At 46.2% G+C, this 27,511-nt stretch overlaps 1 protein-coding gene and 1 non-coding gene across 2 annotated transcripts in view; one reads left to right on the top strand and one right to left on the bottom strand.

Annotated features, from left to right (window-relative positions):
* The window catches only part of TRPC5 (transient receptor potential cation channel subfamily C member 5), a 173,920-nt gene that overhangs the window by 4,241 nt on the left and 142,168 nt on the right, over positions 1-27,511 (top strand). The window lies entirely within an intron of this gene.
* Positions 25,905-26,042, bottom strand: LOC114813015. The gene has a single exon (XR_003760626.1). It is a non-coding gene; the product is annotated as a small nucleolar RNA SNORA7 (small nucleolar RNA).

Raw genomic sequence — 27,511 nt, 5'->3', positions numbered from 1 at the left:
TCTAATTCCGGTTTCACCACGTGTCAGCTGTGTGACCTTGGGTAAGTCGCTTCACTTCTCTGGGCCTCAGTTACCTCATCTGGAAAATGGGGATCAAGACTGTGAGCTCCATATGGGACAGGGAATGTGTCCATCCCAATTTGTATCCATCCCAGCTCTTAGTATAGTGCCTGGGTCATAGTAAGTGCTTGACAAATACAATAATAATAATAATAAGACATCTTCCTCTTTGGGGGAGGTCAGCTCTCTTCACCTCTCATTTCAGATAGAACTCCAGGAGGGCAGCCAGGAAATGGAGTCAGGGAGAGGGGATTATGGCTTAGTTGAAGGAGCCCATGCCCGGGAGTCAGAAGAACTTGGGTTCTAATCCCGGGTCTGCCGTGTGACCTTGGATGAGTCCCTTCACTTCTCTGGGCCTCAGTGACTTCATCTACAAAATGGGGATTAAGACTGCAAGCCCCATGTGGGACAGGGAATGTGTCCAACCTGATTAACTTGTATCTACCCCAGCACTTAGTACAGTACCCAGCACCTAATAATCGCCATCATAAAAGGGGAGATGGAACTCATTTTGAGCAGGGAATGTGTCGGTTTATTGTTCTCTCCCAAGTGCTTAGTACAGTGTTCTGCACACAGGAAGCGCTCAATAAATATGATTGAATGAATGAAAAAGAGCTTTCTGCCTTTTTCAAAAGCTGGTGGATCTGTGGAAGCCACCTCCAACCCAGCCTTACAGATGCTGTGCAAAAAAGATGAGATTCTCTTCCCCTTCTCCTTTCCCTCATTCCTGGTCTTTAGTCATTGATGTTCTGTTCCTGATTTAAACACCCTCGCTGCCAGTGACCTCCTGCTCCAGCTCTTCCCAGGCCCGGCCAGCACCACATCCGCCGTCTGCAAAAAGCATTCTGAGGTCCCATGAACACCAAACCCCCGGAGACCCGAAAAGAAGTTCAGAGGATCGCTATTAAATTGCCTGTAGGCCTCATGTTTCTCTTTCTGCCCCCTGAGCAAGTTCCGTAACAGCCTGATTTCTTTTCAGGCCGGGCCCCTGGAAATAGGTGTGTTTTCCTAGCTGGTGTAGCCATGTGTAAACCCAGTTCTCCAAGTGTAGGAAAAGCGCTTTCTTGCCGAATCCCGTGCTTGGACAAACCCATATGGGAATACACTGTGTCCGATGCTGTGTGTGAAGGCACAACCGCTTCCAGTGTTTGCGGGTTGCCCCGGGGCCAGGCAGGTGTGTGGCATCAGGGCTTTCCTTCATTCTGCCATCGCCTTCTGGTAGAACTGAGTGTGATAGACAGAGGAGGAGCAGTGAGGCCTAGTGGATGGAGTACGGGCCTGGGAGTCCCAAGGACCTGGATTCTAATCCCGGCTCCGCCACTTGTCTGCTTTATGAATTTGGGCAAGTCACTTTACTTCTCCGTGCCTCGGTTACCTCTTCGATAAAATGGGGATTAAGACTGTGAGCCCCACGTGATAGAGGGATTGTGTCTAACCCAAATAAGTTGTATCCACCCCAGTGCTTAGTACAGTGCCTGGCACGTAATAAGCGCTTAACAAATAGCACAGTTATTTTTATTATTAAGGCACAGGGGCTACAGAAGATGACACCCCGTTGATGAACTGTCTGTTTTGGGGGGTGGGGGGAAGGTATTGTCACTAAAGACACAAGTTCACAACGGATATTCTGTTCCTCATTGCGAGATTGCAGAGATGGTTCTCCCCTGCACTGCTGCATTTGCAACTTACAGCTCCCGTTGCTGTGTCTCCAAACTGTCACTCGGTCTCCTGAAGCTCTGCTCAATGGGAGTCGCCGCTCTCTTGATTGCCGTTTGCCAGGCCAGGAGGTCCGCTGCAAGTGGTCACCCTTGGGCCCCCTCCTGGGGTTTGCTTCCCTCATCCCAACCGGCCACTTGATGTTGTGTGGGACTCAGGAGTGATACCAGTGAAACTGCATGAGAAATCAATCAATCCACTGTATTTACGAATAGCGATAATAATAAATTTTGTGGTATCTTCTAAGTGCTTACTATGTGCGAGGAACTGTACTGAGCATTGGGGTAGATACAGGATGATGGGGTTGGGCACAATCCCTGTCCTATATGAGGCTCAGAGTCTTAATCCTCATTTTATAAATGTGGGAATTGAGGCACAGAGAAGTGAAGTGACTTGCCCAAGGTCACACAGCAGGCAAATGGCAGAGCTGGGATTAGAACCCAGGTCCTCTGACCCCCAGGCCCATGCTCTTTCCATTATGCCATGCTGCTCTCATTTACTGACTAACTGTGTGCAGAGCACTGTACTAAGCGCTTGAGAGTACAGTAGAACAGACACATTCCCTGACCACACGACCTTATAGTCTAGAGGTTGGAGGTGTTTTGGAGATGGGTCCAGTTCACAGAGTCATAGAGTAGGTTGGACCCTCTACAACTTCATAGACCTCCTTTTTGGGATGCAGCTTGACTGGCTGTGGTCATCAAACTGTCTGCTTATCCTCTAGAGGCATGCTTGCTCTTTGGGTTTGCTCTTCTGATTCTTTGTCCAAGCGCAGGACACCTTATGTCATAATGGAAAGGTGGGAATGTTATCCTCGAGGAGAGGCAAAAATAGGGAGCGAAAAAGGACGAACCGCACCAGTTGGAGCGATGCAGTTTTTGTTTCTAACTCTGCCTTTGCTGGGAGAAAATCTGCCTCAGCAAAGGCGAGGCAAATAGGCAAACAGGGGTTTCCTTTAGCTTGTTATCTGACCCCGGGATACTGGCGTCTTCTCCGTTCGTCAAATGCCTCCAGCGCTCAACCATTCTTCTCTGCCCCAAGCAGAAACTCCTGGTCAATTATATCAATCAGTCAATCAGTGCTATTTATTGAGTGATTCCTATGTGCAGCCCACCGTACTAAGCACTTGAGCGAGTGTAATACAGCAGAATTAGCGGACTGGTTTCCCTGCCATGTGGGCTTTAAGGCCTCCCCGTCTACTTCTTCCTTACTACTAGTTATTTTCCCACTCCACCATGGTTCTCATGCTCTGTTCTTCTCAAGCCAGCCTACTCATTCTACGTTTTTCTCGTCTCTCCCTCTGCCAACCTCTTGCTCATGCCCATCCGGAAGACCCTATCTTCAAAGCCCTTCTGAAATCCCTTCCCCTCCAAGAAAACTACCCTGATGACTTCTCTCATCTCCCCCAACTGCCACTTAGGCAGCCCCATGTCACCTAAGAGCTCAGCTAATCCATCAGTCAATGGCATTGATCGAGCCCTTACTGTGTGCACGGCACTCTATTAAGCACTTGGGAGAGTACAATACAAGCTCACCTCTCTAGACTGTAAACTCGTTGTGGGCAGGGAATGTGTCTGCTTACTGTTATATTGTACTCTCCCAAGTGCTTAGTACAGTGCTTGATAAATACAGCTGAATGAATGAATGAATGGAAGTCACACACAATGCCCCAATGTATATATTCGTAATTCCAAATTCCAAAGATAATCTGCACGGAGTTAGTGTTACCTATTATAGACTCAGAAGTCAAGCATGTGATATGGCTGTCTGATGTGGCTACAATGACAGGGAGATCAAGAGATTCATAGCGATTCTGTTAGTGGGGTGTTTTTTTGCATGTTTATGCAGGAATGTACAGGCATGTGACAAGCAGCGTGACTTAGTGGAAAGAGCACAGGCTTCAGAGTCAGAGGACGTGAATTCTAATCCCAGCTCCTTCACTTGTCTGCTGTATAACTGCGGGCAAGCCGCTTAACTTCTCTGTGCCTCAGTTAACTCATCTGTAAAATGGAGATTAAGACTGTAAGCCCAGTATGGGACAACCTGATAACCTTGTATCTACCCCAGCGTTTAGAACAGTGCTTGGCACATAGTAAGTACTTAACCAATACCATTATCATTATTATTTTTATGTGGACTGTAGATCCCCACCTATCTCCTTCCTTGAACAGGTGGGGACATACAGACGTTCAGCAGTATAAGAGATTACTGCTATTCAAAGACATCTGTCAAAAAGACCTCATTTCGTTTGAACTGTGAGTAGTCTATTTAGGCAAATGACACTACATATGTGGGTGTCTGTGTGTATATATATCGGTCAAAGATGTTATATTCGGTATATTATCCCATCCTAGAGTTTTGTTGAGGAAGAGTTAAGGTAAATCGAGCCACGGTTATTTGCTGCCATTTATTTCTGTAACAGAGACCAACAGTTTCCGAAGGCTGTCGTCACTTAAATGAGAGTTTCCTGGTGGCTTAGTTAAATTCAGGGAATTGGGGAGATTGGCCAGTGACTGGATCATTAATGCGCAGGTTTACTTGCAAAGTAGACTTTTTGGTTAAAAACAATCTTTTGGGGTTTTTTTATAGTATTTGTTAAGCGCTTACTATGTGCCAGGCACTGTACTAAGCTCTGGGGAAGAGACAAGTTTATTGGGGTGGACATAGTCCCTGTCCCACATGAGGCTCACAGTCTCAATCCCCATTTTCCATATGAGATAACCGAGGCTCAGAGAAATGAAAAGACTTGCCCAAGGTCACCCAGTAGGCAAGTGGTAGTGCCGGGATTAGAATGCAAGTCCTTCTGACTCCCAGGTCTGGGCTCTTTCCACTAGGCCATGCTTCTTCTCACACTGATTGGTGCAAACACACCTCCAATTTCTTGCTTTTGTCAACCAGGATGTGTATCCGCATACTGTGGTATGGGAGGTCTCCACAGTCTGCTCTCCTAAGTGCTTAGTACAGTGCTCTGCACACAGTAAGCCAATTTGCTGTACAATAATGGGTCTCTCTGATTCTTGCTTTTGGGCTGGAGGTAGTTTGGGTCATGTTGGGGGAGGGATTAAAAGAATAGATCCCACTTTCTTACCCTCGGCCAGTGGTATATAGAAGGGACAGGTCTGAGAAATCAATGTCATATTTATTGAGCGCTTTCTTTGTGCAGAGCACTGTACGAAGCACTTGGGAGATTACAGTATAACCAAGTTGATAGCCACAGTCCCTGCTCACAGTGAGATTACAGTCTAGAGGGGAATACAGACAATAATGTAAATCAATTACGGGAATGTAAATAAGTTCATTCAAATGTATTTATTGAGTGCTTACTGTGTGTAAAACACTGTATTAAGGGCTTGGGAGAGTACAGTATAACGATAAACAGACACATTCCCTGCCCACAACAAGTTTACAGTCTTGCTGTGGGACCAAGGGAGGGATGAATTAAAAAAGGTAGAAACACAAGTGCAAGGGCGATACAGAAGGGAGTGGGAGAAGAGGAAATGAGGGCTTAGTGGGCGAAGGCCTCTTGGAGATGTGCTTTTAATAAGGCTTTGAAGGTGGGGAGAGTAATTGTCTCTCGGATATGAAGAAAGAGGGTGATCCAGGACAGAGAAAAGGATGTGGGCGAGAAGTCGGCGGTGAGATAGAAGAAGATCGAGGCACAGTGAGAAGGTTGGCATTAGAGGAGCCAAGTGTGCGGCCTGGGTTGTAGAAGAGGAGCAGTTAAGTGAGGTTGGAGGAGGCAAGGTGATTGAATGCCTTAAAACCAGTGGTAAGGAGTTCCTTTTTGATGCAGAGGTGGATGGGCAACCACTGGAGTTTCTTGAGGATTGAGGAGACGTGGACTGAACCAAGAATAGACCTCTTGCTGACCGAGAAGTGTGAGCCACACAAGGGACAGGAACTAAGAGCAACCTGATTATTATTTTTTTTAAATGGTATTTGTCAAGTGCTTACTATGTACCAGGCACTCCTAAGTGCTGGGATAGATGCAAGGTAATCAGATGGGACAAGGTCGCTCTCCCCCATGGGGCTGATGTTCACACTCCCCATTTTACTGATGAGGTAACTGATGCCCAGAGAAGTGAAGTGACTTACCCATGGTCACCCAGCAGACAAGGGGCAGGGCTGGGATTAGAACCCAGGTCCTTCTGACTCCTGTGCTCTTTCTACTAGGTCATACTACTTATCTTGTATAGTACAGGCTTAACAAATGCCGTTTACAACAAAAAAAAGCCCTATTCTGGTCTCCCAGGCCACGCTTACCTGTTACTCTTTCCTTTAGGCTGCCTAAGATTCTCCACACACACCCCACACTAGTTATATAACACGTAAGACTGCGTAGAAGAATTAACCCCATCGATAGCTGGGAAGGGAAACGTACAGATTTGAGAAGCAGCATGGCCTGGTGAATACAGCCCGGGCCTGGGAGTCAGAAGGAACTGGGTTCTAATCCCGGCTCCACCACTCGTCTGCTGTGTTACCTTGAGCAAGTGACTTAATTTCTCTGGGCCTCAGTTACCTCATCTGTAAAATGGAGATCACTCATTCATTCAGTCATATTTATTGAATGCTTAATTGTGTGCAAAGCACTGTACTAAGTGGTTGAGAGTGCAATATAAGCAAAGAGATACATTCCTGCCCAGAGTGAGCTCACAGTCCAGAGGGGGAGATAGACATTAATATAAATAAATTACAGATATATACATATGTGCCGAGGGGATGGGAGGGCGGATAATGAAGGAGCAAGTAACAGCAGAACAGAAGGGAGTGGGAGAAGAGGAGGGCTTAGTCAGGGAAGGCTTCTTGGAGGAAATGTGCTTTCAGTAAGGCTTTGAAGTGGGGGAAAGCAATTATCTGTCTGATATGAGTGGGGAGGGCATTCCAGGCCAGATGTAGGTTGTGGGCAAGAGGTTGGTGGCGAGATAGGTGAGATGGAGATACAGGGAAAAGATTAACACTAGATGAAGTGTGTGGGCTGGATTGGAGTAATGAGGGGAAGTAGGAGGGGGCAAGATGATTAAGTGGTGTTTATGACTAGAAGCCCTGTGTGGGACAAGGGTTCATCTCGATTTGCCTGTACCCACCCTGGCACTTAGAACAGTACCTGCATGTAGTAAGCACTTAACAAATACTCCAATTATTATCATTATTGTAGAACTGTAGCATGTCAAGCCTTCAAGGGGGAAAGAACCGGTCATTGGTTACAGCCCCACTATCTCTGAATTGCCTTCCACCCCAAATCAACCAAAACCTTAAGAGTCGAGTTGGTTTTTAAGGAGAAAGTGATTCCCCAGCCTCCCTCGGTAAACGGCGCCGGGGACTTCATTCACTCCCAGCCAGGAAGCTCTTCCTTTAGAGTGAACTGAACTCCCCCTGCTGCACTCAAAGCCCATTTCCTTAGTTGCCAGTGAGAAAAGACTAGAGTGTATTCTCAAGAGAGATGATGCTATAGCACACTGTGGGGCGGTCACCCTTAGCCCTTCCACCCTAACGCCTCCTCCGAGAGACAGCCGTCCGCCTTGACATTACCACTACGACTCAGGATCTGTACCGTCCATAAGTCATAGACTTCACCCATCCTTATTCTTCTGAGACAAATGAGAGGCACCGTTTGCTTCACTAGAATCTGCAATATCTGCCTCCTAACTTGGACTTTATATATAAATACCTATATATCTAACTATATATAGATATATAAGTATATGTATCTATACATATAGATAGATAGCTATAAATATGTATATCTATGTATAGATGTGTGTGTGTATATTTCACACTTGTTTGCTGTGTGACCTTGGGTGAGTTATATTACTTCTCAGTGCCTCAGTTCCCTCATATGTAAAATGGGGATCGAGACTATGAGCCCCATGTGGGACAGGGACTGTGTCCAACCTGACTTGCTTGTGTCCACCCCAGTGCTTAGTATAGTGCCTGGCACACAGTAAGTGCTTAACAAATATCACAATTATTATTAATTATTATAATTATATCTCTCTTTATAGAGAAAGATGTACAGATCTATATCTATATCGCGCGAGAGATGCTCATCCCCTAAAGCCCTCCACAGAGCAGAAGAGCATCCGTCTGGCAGTCAGTAGGCCCCGGTTTGAGCCCAACCGACCCCCGGGTGACCGCGGATGACACTTAACTGCTCGCTACCTTAGTTTCCTCATCAGCCAATGGTGATAATAATCCCTACCTCCTAGGAGAGTGGTGAGTCCAAAATGCGATCATTATTGTGAGAACTCTTTGGAAATAAGGGTCATCTAGAACTTGCCATTGGATGTTTTCCTGTTAGAAAGTCTGTCCCACTAGAATCCTCTTTTATGATTATTATTATTATATTTGTTAAGCACTTACTATTTGTTGTCAGCATTGGGATGGATACATCTCCTCCAAGAGGCCTTCCCTGACTAAGCCCTCATTTGCTTTCTCCCACTGCCTTCTATATCACCGTGACTTGCTCCTTTTATTCACCCCAACCCCCCCAGCACTGAAGTCCATACCCATAATTTATTTATATTAATGCCTGTCTCCCCTTCAAGACTGACAGCTCGTGTGGGCGGGGAATATGACTGTGGTTGTGTTGCACTCTCCCAAGCCCTTAGCACAGTGCTCTGCACATAGTAAGCACTCAATCAATCCAATTGATTGATGGATTGAAGTTAAATCAGGTTAGACACGGTCCCTGCCCCACATGAGGCTTACAGTCTATTTCTGCCTCTAGCTTCACAAGCATCCTCTCTCTCTTAGCTTACTTATAGGTAACCTCAAAATAGTTTTTATCAATCAATGGTATTTACTGAGCACTTACTGTGTGTACAGCACTGTACTAAGTGCCTGGGAGAATGCCATATAACAGAATTAGTGGACCCATCCCTGCCCATAGCAAGCTTACAATCTAGTTGTTGTCCCAACCTCTCCCAACACCCCAGGAGCTAATTCAAAGCAATATTAAGGAATTCTACTTAATCACTGGTACCTTAACTCTTTAATTGACCTTCATTAGCCAGCTACAGAGTTGTAAACTCCTGCAGCTTGCAGGCATTAGGAGACGAGGACAGTGTTATGTAAAATTTTGCATAGAGCAAGGCCTAGTGGATAGAGTACAGGCCTGGGAATCAGAAGGACCTGCACTCTAATCCTGGCTCCGCCGCTTGTCCGTTATGTGACCTTGGGCAAGTTGCTTCACGGCTCAGCCTCAGTTGCCTCATCTGTAAAATGGGAATTAAGACTGTGAGTCCCTTATTGGCAGGGAACGTATTCGCTAATTTTGCAATATAGTATTCTCCCAAGCCTTCAGTACAGTGCTCTGCACATAGTAAGTTCTCAATAAATACCTTTGATGTGGGACAGGGACTGTGTCCAGCCTGATTAACTTGCATCTACCCCAGTGCTTAGTACAGTGCCTGCAACACAGTCAGCCAGTCAATCGTATTTATTGAGTGCTTACTGTGTACAAAGCACTATACTCAATCCTTGGGAGAGTACAATATAACAATAAAAAGACACATTCCCTGCCTACAGTGAGCTTACAGTCTAGAGGGGGAGACAGGTATTAATATAAATAAATTACAGGTAACCACACAGTAAGCACTTAAATACCATAAAAAAATGTTTCCACCAATGAAGTCATTGTAAATGCAGTCTTGGAGTGGGAAAGCCAGGATTCTGACCCTTGGGAGAAAAGTTGACTCTGCCCAGTGCTGAACAAAAGTCCATGCCTGGAATGCTCTTAATAATTGTGGTATTCATTAAGTGTTTGCTATGTGCTAGGCACTGTACTAAGCTCTGGGGTAGATACAGGCTAATCGGTTTGGATAGAATCCCTGTCCCACTTGGGGCTCACAGTCTCGATCCCCATTTTACAGATGAAATAACTGAGGCCCAGAGAAGTGAAGTGATTTGCCCAAGTTTACCCAGCAGGCAAGTGGCAGAGCCGGGTTTAGAACCCACCAGGGACATGCTCTACCCCCTATGAGCTGCTTCAGGCTTTAATGCCTGACAAACACAGAAGCCCTCGTTTTGGCTATTGCATCCCGGTCTTTCGGGCTACTACCCTAACCAGGCGCCTTCTCGGCCCAGTTGCATGTAGTTAACAGAGAAGTAATAGGAGAGGAAGAGAAACGTGGAAGAGGCTTTGGCAGGAAGAGAAGACATATGTTTTGGGCTGGGATTGGGAAAGAGCTGAAATGCTGATGAGGTGGAGGTGGAGAAGTACAGGTTGTCCCTGGCAGTGGGGGCCGCAGAGGAGAGGCTCTTGCATCTGTTTCAGAAAGATGGTGCCAGGGAACAGAGAGGAGAGGAGGGGATTAGTAGTAAGAAGAAGGGGTAAAGGAGGAAAGTCTCCTGAGGGATTGGATAGGAAGTAGCTTTGTGGCCTAGTGGATAGAGCCTGGGCCTGGGAGTCCAAAGGACCTGGGTTCTAATCTCTGCTCTGCCAATTGCTTGCTGTGTGACCTTGGCCAAGTCACATCACTTCTCTGGGCATCAGTTACCTGTCAAATGGGGATTAAGGCTGTGAGTTCCATGTGGGACATGGATGGTGTCCAAGTGGCTGATTGGCTGATTAGCTTGTATCTACCCCAGCACTTAGTTCAGTACCTGGCACATAGGTACTCGATGAATACCTTAAGACGAGGTGTGATAACACACTGGGTGTCTACATTTTCTGGAAAAGAACCTGATCTTCTTGGTGGATAGCCTTTCTCCATCTTCATTTTCCCTCATATCCCAGCCCCTCTCAGAGCCTAGTTCAGTGCTTTACACACAATAGATGTTCAGTAATATTCACCAATGATTGAGTAAATGACAGCCAATTGATTCAGGTGGAATCAAAGACTTCAGTCATTCATTCATTCATTCAGTCATATTTATTGAGCGCTTACTGTGTGCAGAGCATTGTACTAAACGCTTGGAAAGTACAATACAGCAAATAAAAAGAGACAATCCCTGCCCACAACAGGCTCTAGAAGGGGGAGACAGACATCAGTACAAGAAAACGGGCAGCAATATGAATAAATGGAATTATAGATATATACATAAGTAATGTGGGGCAGGGAGAGGGAGGAAGAGCAAAGGAAGCGAGTCAGGGTGACACGGAGGGGACTGGGAGCTATGGAAAATTGGGGCTTAGTCTGGGAAGGCCTTCTGGAAGAAGAGCGTCTTCACTAGGGCTTTGAAGGGCAAAGAGAGTAATTGGCAGATTTGAGGAGGGAGGATGTTCCAGGCCAGAGGTAGGACGTGGGCCAGGGGTCAGCAGCGAGATAGACGATTAGCACAAGAGGAATGGAGTGTGTGGGCTGGGACGTAGAAGGAGAGAAGGGAGATGAGGTAGGAGTGGGCAAGGTGATGGAAAGCTTTAAAGCCAATAGTGAGGAGTTTTTGTTCGATACGGAGGTGGTTGGGTGACCACTGGAGATTTTTGAGGAGTAGGGTGACGCCCTGAAGATTTCTGTAGAAAGATAATTCGGGAAGCAAAGTGAAGTATGGACTAAGTGGGGAGAGGCAGGAGGTTGGGAGGTTAGAAAGGAGGCAGATGTAGTAATCTAAGCAGGATAGGATGAGTGATTGTACTAATGTGGTAGCAGTTTGGATGGAGAGGAAACCAGGGGTGTTGGTGATGTTGTGAAGGTGAGCCTGACAGGATTTGGTGACAGATTGGATATTCTGGTTGAATGAGAGAGCAGATTCAAGGATGACACCAAGGTTACGGGCTTGTGAGATGGGAAAGATGGTTGTGCCATCTACAGTGATGGGAAAGTTCGGGAGAGGACAGGGTTTGGAAAAGAAGATAAGGAGCTCTGTTTTGGACATGTAGAGTTGAGGTGGCAGGAGGACATCCAAGTAAAGATGTCCTGAAGGCAGGAGGAGATGCGAGCTTGGAGAGAGGGAGAGAGAAAAGGGGAGGAGATGCAGACTTGGGTGTCATCTGCATAGAGATGTTAGTCGAAGCCGAGGAGGTGAATGAGTTCTCCAAGGGAGTGAGTGTAGATGGAGAATAGAAGGGGACCAAGAACTGAACCTCGAGGGACCCTTACAAGGGAAGGGAGAGGATGAGAGGGAAGGAGACCGAGAATGAACGGCCAGAGAGATGAGGAGAACCAGAAGAGAACAGCGTCAGTGAAGCCAAGGTTGGATAACTTATCCAGGAGAAGGGGGTGGTCCACAGTGTTAAAAGCAGCTGAGAGGTCGAGAAGAATTAGGATGGAGTAGGAGCCGTTGGATTTGGCAAGAAGGAGATCAATGGTGAACTTTGATAGGGTGGTTTCAGTGGCGTGAAGGGGACAGAAGCCAGATTGAGGGAGTCAGTAGAGAATTGGAGGAGCAAATCCAATTGGACACAGTCCCTGTCCCAAGTGGGGCTCATAGTTTCAATCCCCATTTTCCAGATGAGGTAACTGAGGCCCAGAGAAGTGAAGTGACTTGCCCATGATCACACAGCAGATAGGTGGCAGAGGAGGGATTAGAACCCAAGTCCTCTGACTGCCAGGTCCGTGCTCTTTCCTTTAGCCCCCTCTGCTCCTCCTAGTAAGTTAGCACTTAACAGAAATCACCGTTATCATCAGTATTATTTGAGTGCTTACCTTGTGCAGGGCAGTCAGGCCATCGTATTTATTGAATATATACTGTGTGCAGAGCACTGTACTAAGCGCTTGAGTGAGTACAATGCAACAATAGACAGATACATTCCCTGCCCATAACGAGCTTACAGTCTAGAGCAATGCGTTAAGCGCTAAGCACTGCACTAAGCACTTGGTAGAGTACGATATAGGAGTTGGTGGACAAGTTCCCTGCATACAAGGAGCGTACGGTCTAGAGATGAGTTTATAGCTTTGCTTACACTACATATATAGCATTGCATTACATAACTGAGCTGACATAATCACCATTATCTTTATTATTATTTATTATAAAGTCAATGGGCGGCCTTTCATTCATTCAATCATATTTATCGAGCACTTACTGTGAGAAGAGCTCTGTACTAAGGCCTTTCTATGTTTCCTTTGAGTGTTAGCATTGATGCAATGAAGGATGAAAGTCAGGGCTTGTGGATTCCCCAGGGGGAAGCCCTGAATGAATTTGTGAAGTGTTCCATATTTTCCCTTTGTTAATAATAATAATAGTAATGATGGCATTTGTGCAAAGCACTGTTCTAAGCACTGAGGAGGATACAAGGTGATCAGGTTGTCCCACGTGGGGCTCACAGTCTTAATCCCCATTTTACAGATGGGGTAACTGAGACACAGAGAAGTTGTGACTTGCCCAAAGTCACACAGCTGACAAGTGGTTGAGCTGGGATTTGAACCCGTGACCTCCCAGCCCCACAGCGCTCATGTACGGATCTGTAATTTATTTCTGTATATGAATGTCTGTCTCCCCCTCTCTAGACTGTAAGCTCGTTGTGGGAAGGGATTGTGTCTGTTTACTGTGGTATTGTACTCTCCCAAGTGCTTTTCTACAGTGCTCTGCACACAGTAAGCGTTCAATAAATGTGATTTAATGATTGAATGAAAAAGAGACTGGAGCATAGGATTTTGGCTAGCTGAGCGTACCACCCACAGCTGTTCCAACTCCATTCGGGTCTTAACCTTTCGCGACCTGAGTAGTGCTGATGGATTTGGGCTGAGAGCCCTGCTGAGGTGAGGTGGCAGGGCTTGGGATAGTGGATGAGGAAAGGGGGCTGCTTCTTGGATGCAGCCAGCTAAGGAATGGAGCTGGTGAAAGGAATATCCTGAACTAATGCTCCCTCCCCTCATAATTTCTCCACCAGAGAGAGAGAACTCCACCTCACCTCACCCCTGACCTCTGCCTCACCTCACCCCTAGCTCCATGGAGAGAAACAGCATGACCAAGTGGATAGAGCATGGGCCTGAGAGTCAGAGGACCCGGGTTCTAATGCCGGCTCTGTCATGTGTCTGATGTATGACCTTGGGCAAGTTACTAAACTTCTCTGGTCCTCAGCTATCTCATCTGTAAAATGGGGATTATATGCTCTCCTATTTAGACTGTGAGCCTCATGTGGGACAGGGACTATGTCCAGACTGATTAACTTGTATCTTCCCCAACACTTAAAACAGTGCTTGGCACATAGTAAGTGCTTAACATGTACCATAATTATTAACCATTATTGATATTATTATTAGCATCATCCACCTTTCATTCCCTCCCCCACTCTTCCCCTCTACCCTTGCCATCTTGGCAGGGATGGGAGGAAGGGGACTGAGTCAGGTCTCTCTGGATCCAAAGTCTCTCCCTCTAGACTCTAAGATCTCTGTGGGCCGGGGACATGCCTACCAACTCATGCTGTACTCTCCCCAGTGCTTAGTACAGTGCTTTGCACCACAGTCAGCACTCAAAAAATACCATTTATTGATTCATGCGAGGGGCTATTTTAGAGAGGAGGAAGGAGCAGGGAAAGGAGCCTCTCCCCTCATCCCCGAGGCAAGCAAGTTGTAAATTCAGGTGACCTGTTAGCAAAGCAGGGAGAATCAGATTAACACCACTGCCTCAACCCTGGGCTACAGGCAGGCGTTTGATTCATTAAACAGGTTGGGTTGCCAAAGCAGAGGTAGCGGGCACATGTCCAAGCAATATGGCAAAACTGTTATCTTGGGAAATAAATAAAATGCCGTATAAATAATTAATAAGGCAATTAGCTGCCCTCTCCCTTCCCCGCAAGCTCACCGGGACTTGGCAGTGCTGCAGGGAGTGTAGACCGAAGGGGGGTGAGAGATGGCTTTCACGGCTCAGCGGGCTGGGAGCGGGGATGGGGAAGGACCAGGAGTGAGGGAGATGCAGAAGGATGAGGGGCTAGGATATTCAGTCAATTTATTCAATTGTATTTACTGAGTGCTTACTGTGTGCAGAGCACTGAATTAAGCGCTTGGAATGTACAATTCGGCAACAGATAGAGACAATCCCTGACCAACAGCGTAGGGGTTGGCACCCACCCACCCAGCTACAGGCCTCAGCACTGTCACTGACAATAGCAACATCAAGCATGAGGCTCCCTGCACATGTCCCTGCCCTGGAGTCCAGCTTTGGGGTGAGGAAGCAGCATGGTCTAGTGCATAGAGCCCAGGCCTCAGTCAGAAGGACCTACGTTCTAATTTCGGCTCCGCTGCTTTGTCCGCTGTGTGACCTTAGACAAGTCGCTTCATTTCTCTGGGCCTCATTTCCCTCATCTGGAAATTGAGGATTAAGACCGTGAACCCCACTTGGGACATGGACTGGGTCCAGCCTTGTATCAACCCCAACATTTAGTACAGTGCCTGGCATATAGTAAGCACTAAAAAGTACCATTACAAAAAAGGGGGGAGGCTAGAAGCAACAGGGGGCTGGGAAGCCCAGCAGTCCCTGGCTGTCCTGTATAACCCAGCATCAGATTTACAGGTTGGGTCCAATAATTAATGCTCTGTAGTGAGCGCTTCCTGGATCCAGACCACTGTACTAAACCCTCATGAACAGCGTGGCTCAGTGGAAAGAGCACGGGCTTTGGAGTCAGGGCTCATGAGTTCGAATCCCAGCTCTGCCACTTGTCGGCTGTGTGACTGTGGGCAAGTCACTTAACTTCTCCGTGCCTCAGTTCCCTCATCTGTAAAATGGGGATTAAGACTGTGAGCCCCACGTGGGACAACCTGATTCCCCTATGTCTACCCCAGCGCTTAGAACAGTGCTCGGCACATAGTAAGCGCTTAACAAATACCAACATTATTATTACCCTCAGGGACCTTATGATCCACATAAGCGAATTAGTTATTCAGTGGTACTCTTCCATTTTCTGGAGAGTTCTTTGGAAGGATTTCCCAAGCCCCACATGTCTTCCTGTTCCCCTCCTCCTCCAGAAGACTCTCCCAATTTTCCATTTTTCCTGAAGTATCTGGAAAACGTATGGCTAAAGTGTAACTCCTCCCCTAGTTTATCTGGAGAATTCCTGAGTATGAACCCAGCCAACTGAGGCTAAGGAGGCCCGTGAAAATTGGATTTGTCCTCTTGGAATTGCCATTGCTTCCTTAAAAGAAAGCTGGGAAGAAATGTTGGACATCCTTCAGCCCAGACCTTACCCCATCCCAGGCAGGAGTGTTTCGATCTCGAATCCAGAGGGTAGTTGAGACCATAATTCCCTTCAGGAAACCATTTCAGTGTTGTGTTACCTTTACAGTCAGGAAGGTCATCAGGAGGTGGCAACTGCAGACGCTTGGTGTTACTCAGAGAAATCTGCTGTGTAAATTCCAAGTATTGGGGTTTTCAGTTACGCATTTTCTGACAACTTTCGATTTTAATATTCATTGTCAGGAGCTTTGTAATATTCCTGCTGTGCTCAGGACTGCTACTTGCAGTTCACCGCTTCATGGCCTCTATCCCATGGTCAGTATCGAAGGACTGCTCCCAGCTGCCCCTTTCCTGGGCAGGGTAGCAAAGTTTGGGTAGTCTCTGATGGGAATGAGTGGAATGGATGCTAGACTATAAGCTCCTTGTGGACAGGGAGTGTGTCTAACAACTCTGTTGAATTGTTCTCTCCCAAGATCTTGGTACAGTGCTCTGCACACAGTAAGCACTTAAGAAATTCCAACTGATTGATGGAGTCGGAATCAATCAGTGGTATTTTTTGAGTGCTTACCGAGCACAGAACAGTGTACTAGGCATTTTGGAAAGAACAGCATAACAATATTACAGAGTGGGTAGACATATTCCCTGCCCAAAACCAGATTAAAATTTAGAGGGAGAGACAGAAATTAATATATGTGAAGAAATTACTGATATGTACATAAGTACTGGGGGTGGAGGGGTGAATAAAGGAGCAAGTCAGGTTGATGCAGAAGGGAGTAGGATAAGAGGAAAGGAGGATTTAGTCAGGGAAGACCTCTCAGAGGAGATGTGAGGCTTCAGTAAGGCTTCGAAGGTGGGAAGAGTCATTGTCTGTTGGATATGATGAGGGAGGGTGTTTTAGGCCAGAGCAGCATGTGGTTGAGGGTCGGTGGTGAGATTGATGAGATCGAGGTACAATAAGTAGGTTGGCACCAGAGAAGCCAAGTGTCCGGGCTGGATTGTAGTAAGAGAGCAGCGAGGTGAGGTAGAGGGTAAGGCCATTGAGTGCTTTAAAACTTATAGTAAGGAGTTTCTGTTTGATGCGGAGGTGGATGGGCAAACCACCAGAGATTCTTGAGGAGTGGGGAAATGTGAACCGAACATTTTTGCAGAAAAATGATCCAGGCTCCAGAGTGAAGTATGGAGTGGAATGGGAGAGACAGAAGGCAGGGAGGCCAGCAAGGAGGCTGATGCAGTCATCAAGGCAGTATAGGCTAAATGCTTGGATTAACGAGGTGGCAGAAGATTGAGCACAGGGCAAGGGACACATGGCATACACCTGAATTTTAATTCCATCTCTTAGGGCAATTATTTTTGGGCAACTTGTTTGTTCCAACTTGGGTAGTGAGCGTGGTTGCTTTGGTCTGGCTGGTCTTTATTGCACTTGTATCTAACAATTCTTTTCCACCTATGGTCACTGTCTTCGGCTGGGTTTTGAGGTGGCAGAGCGAGTGACTGAAATTTCCTAAAACCTCTGCAGCCTTAAAATATACATTAATGCACGATCAACGGCCTGACCGTGACGCAATGCCTCAGGGTTTGAGGTAAATTCCATGCAGGGAAATGGAGCAAAAGGGAAATATTTTGGGGGACTGTTTGTTGCTCGACACTTTGTAAAATGCCACTGTTGTCTTTGGTGCCTCAGTTTACTTGCCTTGGAAAGGAAGTGGCAAATCGAGGCTTCTGCAGACAAGCTAATTAATGATCGTAGAAGCCTTTGAAAGGACTTCATAAATGCTAAGTGAGTTTTTTTATATACTGTCTGACATTTTTCCCTTAATCTCCCATCCATCTTCTCCTCTCATCGATGTGGCTTCGCAGAATTCATTAGGGCACCCGCTGATCCAACCCCTGTCCCTCCCGGGGGAAATCTCGATACTACATTTCCACCAAAACATGTCCCTTTGAAAGAAAACGGGCAGCTTCCCATGGGCCCACATCAAATACTGCTAAATGAGTAACTGAGGTTATTGAAAGGCCTCTAATCAGTCCATCTGAAGAATAGACATGGGCAAAAGAGGCTAAGGGAAAGAGGAGAGAGAAGAAAGGGAATCAGCGTGGTCTAATGGAAAAAGCACAGGTCTGGGAGTCAGAGGACATGGGTTCTAATCCTAGCTCTCCCACATGTCTGCTGTGTGACCTTGAACAAGTCACTTCACTTCTGTGTGTCTCAGCTCATCTGCAGAATGGGGATATGAAGATTGTGAGAACCACGTGGGATAGGGACTGTGTCCAATCTGATTACCTTGTACCTACCCTGGCGCTTAGGACAGTGTTTGGCGCATAGTAAGTGCATAACAAATGCCACAATTATATTAATATTATTAAGAAAGGCAGTTCAGATTTAAGGGAGAAAGTGTGAGTGTTATAGTCAGTGAAGTGGGGAAGACACCGCTGAGGCAGCAGCACTCAGAGGCCCTCTGAGTTTGGGGCAGTGCTGCCCCGAGGCAGGGGGCTGGACTGGATGAACTCTCCCCAGGAGGTAGGGGGGCATTGCAAGACTTGGGGTGGACTTTAGTCCTCCACAGAAATTGTCCTTAAAGGGCCATCCTTTTTAAACACTGTTCAATTTTTAAATGGAAGAAAGACATAGCTACTAGAACAGAAACATTGCTGCACTGGGGAAGAATTACCGTCTGGCAACCCAAAACCCAGCCTAAATGAGAAAAAGAAAGAGCAATCAGTTGGCTTCCTCAACCACAACACAATTGAATTCCAGGTCTCGGAAGGAAATATCAGCCCTAATTAAATGGAACGGCCTGGGGACAATAAAAGAGCCCATACGAAGTGCAAAAAGGAGAAATAACTAAGGTCCTTAATCGAAAAGCGACAAAATTGTATAATTAGGATCCACCGCTCCTGCTTGGACCTGCTAGACCCTGTTGTAGCCGGCAACCCCATGCTCTATGGTGTTTTCCAAGGACCCACTGCTGGGAGAGCCCAAGACTATTCATTCAGTCATATTTATGGAGTGCTCAATGTGTGCGGAGCACTGTATGCTTGGGAGAGTACAATAGAACAATAAATGGACACATTCCCTGTCCACAATGAACTTACAGTCAAGAGAGGGAGACAGACATTAATAGAAATAAATAAATGACAGATATGGTACATAAGTGGTGTAGGGCTGGGACGGGGGATGAATAAAGGGAGCAAGTCAGAGGGATGCAGAAGAGAGTGGGAAAAGAGGAAAACAGGGCTGAAGTTGAGGAAGGTCTATTGGAAGAGATGCTCAGTACACGGACAGAGTGTGAACTGTGACCCTTGGCTTTGGGGAGTTATGTGGTCTTAACCACAAGGAGGATTCTTTAAAATGAGACCACACTGATTCACAGGGGCCGGGGAGGAAAATTGGCATTGGGAAATCCTGAGTCTGGATTGTTCCCTTTCTACTGTCTTTTCTTTCTCTGTCTCTCTCTCTCTTTCTATCTCTCTTCTCTTTCTCTCTTTATCTTTCTCTCTCTTTCTTCCCTTCTTCCTTGGGCAACTTCAAACCATGGCCTGGTGAAATGGCAGCATGAACCAGGTACATGCAGGAAACATTTTATTGTTGGAAGTCCATTAGGAGCAGAAGGAGACAGTCAAAGAGCGTATATTTACAGTAATCTGTGCCTCCCCATCTAGTAAATAATAATAATAGTACTTGTGGTATTTGTTAAGTGTTTACTATGTGCCATGCACTGTATTAAGCCCTGGGGTGGATACGAACAAACCAGGTTGGACAAAGTCCTGTCCCACATGGGACTCCCTGTCTTAATCCCCATTTTGCAGATGAGGTAACAGGCCCAGAGACGGGAAGTGACTTAGCCAACATCACACAACAGACAAGTGGTGGAGCCGGGATTAGAACCCCTGATCTTCTGACTCCCAGACCCATGCTCTATCTACTACACCATGTTGCTGTACTAAGTGCTTGGGCGTGTACAGTGTTACAGTATAACAAAATTGGTAGACACATCCCCTGCCCAACCAGGAGCTTATGGTCTGGAGAAGCAACATGATGTAGTGAATAGAGCACGGGCCTGGGAGTGAGAAGGTCACGGATTCTAATCCCGGCTCCACATTTGCTGCCCTTGAGCCACACCAGTACTGCCGTGATCTTCCTTTGAGCTTTGCGGAAGTAGGTGGTCCCATTAGCAGAACAAGAACCTCTGATAGAAAAGCAGAGCTCTAATTCCCCAGCCTGCAAATGAAAGTTATATCAGTTGTATTTTTTCAGTGTTTATGCGCTAAGAACTTGTAGATGCTGTGCAGTCAGAGAAGATCCAATTCCTGGTCCACACAGGAATCACAGTCTAAGAGGGGAGGCAAAAGAGAGGAAGCATGACCTAGCAGATAGAGCATGGGCCCAAGAGTCAGAAGGATGTTTAGCTCTAATCCCAGCTCAGCCACTTGTCTGCTGAGTGTTCTTGGGCAAGTCACTTAAGTTCTCTGTGCCTCGGTTACTGCATCTGAAAAACAGGGATTAAGATTGTGAGCCCCATGTGGGACAGGGACTGTATCCAGAATGGACTGCATCCAATCTGATTGGCTTGCATCTACCCCAGTGCTTAGTACAGTGCCTGCCACCCGGTAAGTGCTTAACAAATGCACATAGTAAGCGCTTAACAAATACCGACATTATTATTAACAAATACCATAAAAAAATTGAGATTTAATCCCCAATTTACAAATGAGAAAAGTGAGGCCCAGTGAGGTGACTTGCCCAAGGTCACACAGCAGGCAGGTAGCAGAATCAGGATTAGATCCCAGGTCTCCTGACTCCATCTTGTATTCTCCCTCCTAGACCATACTGATTGATTAAAGGGAACTCTACCAGTCCTTTCCTGACCTGTAACTATCTCTGTTTTTCTTGAAGGTAAACACAATTTTGGCTAAATTTAGGTAGCAGAATATTTGTATAGGGCTCTGCCCAAAGTAAGCACTAAATAAATGCAGCTGAATGAATATTCTTCTCTGAGCTGCTCCCTTTAAATGGTCAGCCCGCTTGAGATTGCAGAGCAGAAGAGATTTGCCGCTCTGACATGTAGAAAGTCACCATTTTGCCCAGGGATGGATCAGAAATGTTCAGGAAAGGTCTGAATTGTGCACTCCTTTCCCAGGAGCAGAAGGGACTCGCCTAATGCAACATGGCCTAGTGGATCGAGCGCGGGCCTGGGAATGAGAAGGACCTGAGTTTTAATCCCAGCTCCACCACATGTCTGCTGTATGACCGTGGACAAGAAACTTCCCTTCTTTGGGCCTCAGTTACCTCATCTGTAAAATGGGAATTAAGAGTGTGAGCCCACTGTGGGACAGGGGCTGTGTCCAACCTGATTAACTTGTATCTACCTCAGTGCTTAGTACAATGCTTGGCAGTTAGTAAGCACTTAACAAGTACCAGAATTATTATTATTATTATTGGAGGCTGGAGACACAGTGAGCCCCATGGGACACCTGGACTGTGTCCAGCCTGATGGACTTGTATCACCCCAGCGCTTAGAACAATGTTTGACACGTAGAGAAGCTGTGTGGCTTAGTGGATCAAGCACGAGCCTGGAGATCATAAGGACCTGACTTCTGGATATTATAAGCAGCATGGCGTACTGAGGAGCAGCATGGCATAGTGGATTGAATGTGGGCATGAGAGTCGGAGGTCATGGGTTCTAATCCTGGTTCTTCCACTTGTCTGCTGTATGACCTTGGGCAAGCCAGTTCCCTTCCCTAGGACTCAGTTACCTCATCTGTAAATGGGGATTGAGACTGTGAGCCCTATGTGGGACAGGGACTGCATCCAATCTGATTAACTTGTATCTACCCGAGTGCTTAGTACAGTACCTTGCATATAGTAAGTGCTTAACAAATATAATCATGATAATAATAGTTATAATAATGATAGTAATAAAAAAGAGATGATAGAGTGTGGAGGGAAGCTGGACAATCCAGGGACATATCAGAAGACCACCATGGGCTTCTCCTGCAGGGTATTATCACTAATATATCTAGAATACTGAAACTTACAAAAATCAGTGGTATTTATTGAGGGCTTACTATGTGCAGAGCACTGAGAGAGATCTGGGGAGGGCACAGAGAGTGGTTTCCACAAAAGTTTGGGGGCTGGAAATTTCTTTCAGATTTTATTTTCTTATTTTTTTTAATGGTTTTTGTTAAGTGTCTGTTATGTCCCAGGCACTGTGTTAAGCACTGGGATAGATACAAACTAATCAGTTGGCACAGTCCCTGTTCTACTTAGGGTTCCCAGTCTTTATTCCTATTTTACAGATTAGGTCACTGAGGCACAGAGAAGTGAAGTGACTTGTGCAAGGTCACATGGCAAACAGGTTGTTCTTCATCCTGTCCAAATGACAGGTGATGGACTCTTCCTTGGTTCCCCTGACCCTCAGTGTTCTCTCTTTCCTCCCTTGTCTTTTCTTAAGCAATTTCAGAAAATAATAATAATGATGATATTTGTTAAGCACTTACTATGTGCCTGGCACTGTAATAGGCACTGGGGTAGATACAAGCATATCGGGTTAGACAAAGTCCCTGTCCCACATGGGGCTCACAGTCTCAATCCCCGTTTTCCAGATGAGGTAACTGAGGCCCAGAGAAGTGAAGTGACTTGCCCAAGGTGATGCAGCAGACAAGTGGCAGAGTCAAAATTAAAACCCATGGCCTTCTGACTCACAGGCTCATGCTCTATCCACTACACTATGCGGATTCTCAATGGCAGATCTTTGCCATTAATACCAATCTCTATTTGTTGCTGAGTTGTACTTTCCCAGCGCTTAGTACAGTGCTCTGCATACGGTAAGTGCTCAATAAATACGATTGAATGTATGAATGAATCGGGTACCAAGACTGTTCTGCCAGGTACCCCTTAACAAAGGAACCACACACCAAGATCATGTTTCCTGACAGATCTTTTTTATTAAAGCCACCCACTGCCCCCTCCCTTCTTCACCCCCGCACCCCACCCTACACACACACACCAGGGTGTGTATCAACCCATCCCAGCATCAACCATTAGACGCACCCCCTAACAATAAAGCCTGGGGCTTCCTATAGCTAAAGACATCCGAAGTCCCAAATGCTGCTTCAGGCTCATTTCTTTTTTAAAAAATGGTACTTGTTAAGCACTTACTGTGTGCCAGACAGTCTTCTAAACAGTGGGGTAGTTACATGTAATCAGCACAGTCCACATCCCACATGGGGCTCACTGTCATAATCCCCATTTGAGGGGGGAGGGAACTGAGGTCCAGAGAAGGGAAGTGACTCACCCATGGTCACACATCGGACAAGTGGCGGAGCAGGGACTAGAACCCAGATCCTTCCGACTCCCAGACCTGTGCTCTATCTACTCCTCCCCTTAGTTCCCGGTCCATCAAAGAGTCCTGCATGCTGAGCAAATTCCTCCTATCTTTAGATGGAAATGTGCGGGGACACTTTCTCAAAGGAAATTCCTCTTCTGATGATGCAAAGAAAGGACTGATTCTTCTGCCTTTTGATAGTAGTGTGGGGAAAGCCTTTCCTTGAGAGATCTTTATTAAAAGCACGTCCCCTCCAAGAGGACTAAGCCCTCATTTCCTCTTCTCCCATTCCCTTCTGCATCGCTCTGGCTCTTGGATTTGCACCCTGATTCACACTTCCCTCAGCATTTATGTACACATCTGTTATTCGTTTATGTCTATTAATGTCTGTCTCCTCCCCTAGACTGTAAGCTTATTGAGGGCAGAGAACGTGTCTACCAACTCTGTTCTATTGTACTCTCCCAAGGACTTAGTATAGTGCTCTGCGCACAGTAAGCGCTCAATAAATACGACTGATCAAACCTTGTTTAAATGCAGATATTGGGGAGCCTTTTCGTTGAACAGTTCCGGAGATGACCAGATTGGTCCACCCTGGATCGATGCAGGCTCTGTGTAGATATCTTCCTGCGATTGCTTGTCGCGGGCAGAGAATGTGCCTGTTTGCTGTTATATTGTATTCTCTCAAGCACTTAATAAAGTGCTTTGCACAACACAAGGTAAGGGCTCAATAAATACGATTGAATGAATAATTATTCTGCAGCTGGCTTGTAGTATAATCAGTGATCTCCTGGCCCACTGGTAATACTTGGTAGTAGAAAAGCCACGTGGGCTGCCTGGGTTGTTGGGAGAGAGGAGAGAGTAGCAGAGAAAGAGCAGCACCTTAAAGCTGACGGTGAGGAGTTTCTGTTTGTTGTGGAGATAGGGGGGCAGCCTTTGGTGTTTTTTAAGATGTAGGGAGGTGAGCGCACAGTAATGTTTTAGAAAAATGATCAGGGCTGTAGAGTGAAATATGGACTGAAGAGGGGAGAGGCTGGAGGCAGGGTGGTCAAATGAGGGGGCTGATGCAGTAGTTGAGACGGGACATGGTATATGTGAGTTCTGCTACTTAGAATTCTGCTATTCTCACCTCAATCATTCATTTAATCATTGGTATTTATTGAGCACTGACTGTGTGACTTATTTCCCTCCCGACTGCATCCAACGTCATAGTAACCAAGAAAGAGAGAGAAAACATGCATGACTACAGAGATGACTGATAGCCATGCATGCTTACGAGCTAGGGGAATTGATCCACGAAGGCTTTATGAAGCAGGTGGCTTTTGGGTACAGCTTTGAAGGAGGGGATGGATCTCTGTGAAGAGGAAGTGCATATGGAGCAGGTGGCTTTTCGGTACAGCTTTGAAGGAGGGGAGGGATATCTGTGAAAGAGGAAGTACATATGGAGCAGGTGGCTTTTGGGTACAGCTTAGAAGGAGGGGAGAGATATCTGTGAAACAGTAAGTGTGTATCAGAACTGGAGCTAGTTGTTGGCCACAGGGACATTCATTCAACCATATTCATTGAGCACTTACTGTGTGCAAAGTACTGTACTACACACTTGAGAAAGTACAATATAGCAACAAACAGACACATTCTTGCACACAATGAGCTCACAGTCTAGAGGGGTATATGAAGAATGGGTTGGAGGTGGACATCAGAAACAATACTGAGCTGGATAGATGATTATATATCCCTTTATTTGCCCATTTCAGCTTTTTTCACTTTTATTATTAATAATAATGTTTGTTATGGTATTTGTTAAGCGCTTACTGTTTGCCACACAGTGTTCTAAGCACTGGGGTAGATACAAGATAATCAGGTTGGACACAGTCCCTGTCCCACACAGGGTTCAGACCATTGTTCTTGTCTGTCCGTCTCCCCCGATTAGACTGTAAGCCCGTCAAACGGCAGGGACTGTCTCTATCTGTTGCCGACTTGTTCATCCCAAGTGCTTAGTACAGTGCTCTGCACATAGTAAGCGCTCAATAAATACTATTGAATGAATGAATGAATTAACCATTTTACAGATGAGGGAACTGGCGCCAGTGAAGTGAAGTGACTTGCCCAAGGTCACATAGCAGACAAGTGATGGAGCCAGGATTAGAACCCTTGACCTTCTGACTCCCAGACATGTGCTCTATCCACTACAGCTGGTGCTCTTACTCTCCCAAGCACTTACTACAATGCTCTGCACACAGTAAACGCTCAATTAATATTATTGATGGATTGATTACTCGGTATGTGCCCTCTTGAACATCTCTGTTAGACTGTAAGCTTCTCTAAGCCAGTGGCTGTATCATTTATTTCTGCAGAGTGTAAGCTCATGTAGACTGTAAGCTTGTTATGGGCAGGGAATATATCTGCTAATTAAGTCTCTGCCTCCAGACTGTAAGCTGGTTTTGATCAGGGAACGTGTCTACTAATTCTGCCATATTGTACTCTCCCAAGTGCTTAGTACAGTGCTCTGCAATAGTAAGCACTCAGTAAATCTTGTCTTATGCCATCGAGTCGTTTCCAACCCATAGGGACACCGCGGACACATCTCTCCCAGAACTCCCCGCTCTCCATCTGCAGTCGTTCTGGTAGTGGATCCCTGGAGTTTTCTTGGTAAAAATATGGAAGCGGTTTACCATCACCTCCTTCCACACAGTAAACCCGAGTCTCTGCCCTCGACTCTCCCGTGCTGCTGCCCAGCACAGGTGAGTTTTGACTTGTTGCAGATTGCCTGCCACTCGCTAGCCACTGGCCAAGCTAGGAATGGAATGGGAAGGCCCCTGCTTGACTCTTCCTCCCATAGCTGAGACTGGTAGAGGACTGGAAACCCTCCAGGTGCGACCCTGAGAGGGGACCCAGTAAATACCATTGATTAATTGACTGATTTTCCTAAGGGTCTAGGACAATGAATGTTTATACTGTACGTGCTTTATTCCTCCTGTGGTTGTGGATAAAATGATAATTGTGATAATGGTTAAGTATTTATTTTGTGCCCAGCACAATAGTGAGAACTGGGGTGGAGGGAAGATAATCAGGTCAGAGACAAGTCCCTGTCCTACATAAGGTTCTCGATCTAAGAGGGGTAGGTGATAATAATAATAATGTTGGTATTTGTTAAGCGCTTACTATGTGCAGAGCACTGTTCTAAGCGCTGGGGTAGACACAGGGGAATCAGGTTGTCCCACGTGGGGTTCACAGTCTTAATCCCCATTTTACAGATGAGGGAACTGAGGCACAGAGAAGTGAAGTGACTTGCCCACAGTCACACAGCTGACAAGTGGCAGAGCTGGGATTCGAACTCATGAGCCCTGACTCCAAAGCCCGTGCTCTTTCCACTGCGCCACGCTGCTTCTCAACAGTTATTTAATCCCCATTTTACACTTGTGGAAACTGAAGCACAGAGAGGTTGAGTGACTTGCCCAAGTCGCACAGTATTGGCATCGCTCATGGTTTTGGGTTTTATAATCTAGTAGTCCCACCCAGAGCAGAAAATTGATTTATAGGCAGTCCTCAGACTCTCGGCACGATTGGTTCCAAAAACCACGGCCTAAGAGGGATTGAACCAATGTTTCCACAGGAGCAATGTTATGACTTGGAGATTGCTTCCTGAAGCAAGGCTGGTTATCCGGGTTTTCCCACATTAACCAGGATTATTAGCTCAGTCATCAAAATGAACAGTATACCTACATTCTCTCTCTCTATATAGTGTAATAATAGTAATGACTGTGGTATTTTTAAAGTGCTTATATGTACCAAGCACAGTACTAAGCACTGGAGTGTTTCTGTGTTTGTGTGTGTTGTGTAAGAGAGTCAGTCAGTCAATTGATCGTATTTGTTGAGTGCTTACCGTGTGCAGAGCATCGTACTAAGTGCTTGGGAGAGTACAATATAACAGAAACATTCCCTTCCACAGTGAGCTTACAGTCTAGAGGGGGAGATGGACATTAATAATAGTAGTAATAATAATGGTATTTTCTAAGCACTTGGTGCTAGGCACTGTATTAAGTGCTGGGGTGGATGCAAGTAAATTGGGTTGGATACAGTCCCTGTCCCACACTGGGCTCACATCCTCACTCCCCATTTTATAGATGAGGTAAATGAGACCCAGAGAAGTGAAGTGACTTGTCCAAGGTCACATAGCAGACAAGTGGCAGAGCCGGGATTAGAACCCATGACTTCTGACTCCCTTCTCTTCCCTCCCTTCTCTATCTCCCCACTTCCCCTCTCCCCATCCTTGCTTCCCTTCTCCATCTACCCGTTTCTCTTCCTCCCACTTCCCTTCTCTTTCTCCAGCTTCCCTTCTCTTCCTCCCACGTCCCTTC

Source organism: Ornithorhynchus anatinus, chromosome 6 (assembly GCF_004115215.2).
Source record: "Ornithorhynchus anatinus isolate Pmale09 chromosome 6, mOrnAna1.pri.v4, whole genome shotgun sequence".
NCBI lineage: Eukaryota > Metazoa > Chordata > Mammalia > Monotremata > Ornithorhynchidae > Ornithorhynchus > Ornithorhynchus anatinus.
This window is presented reverse-complemented; position numbering and strand designations above follow the sequence as displayed.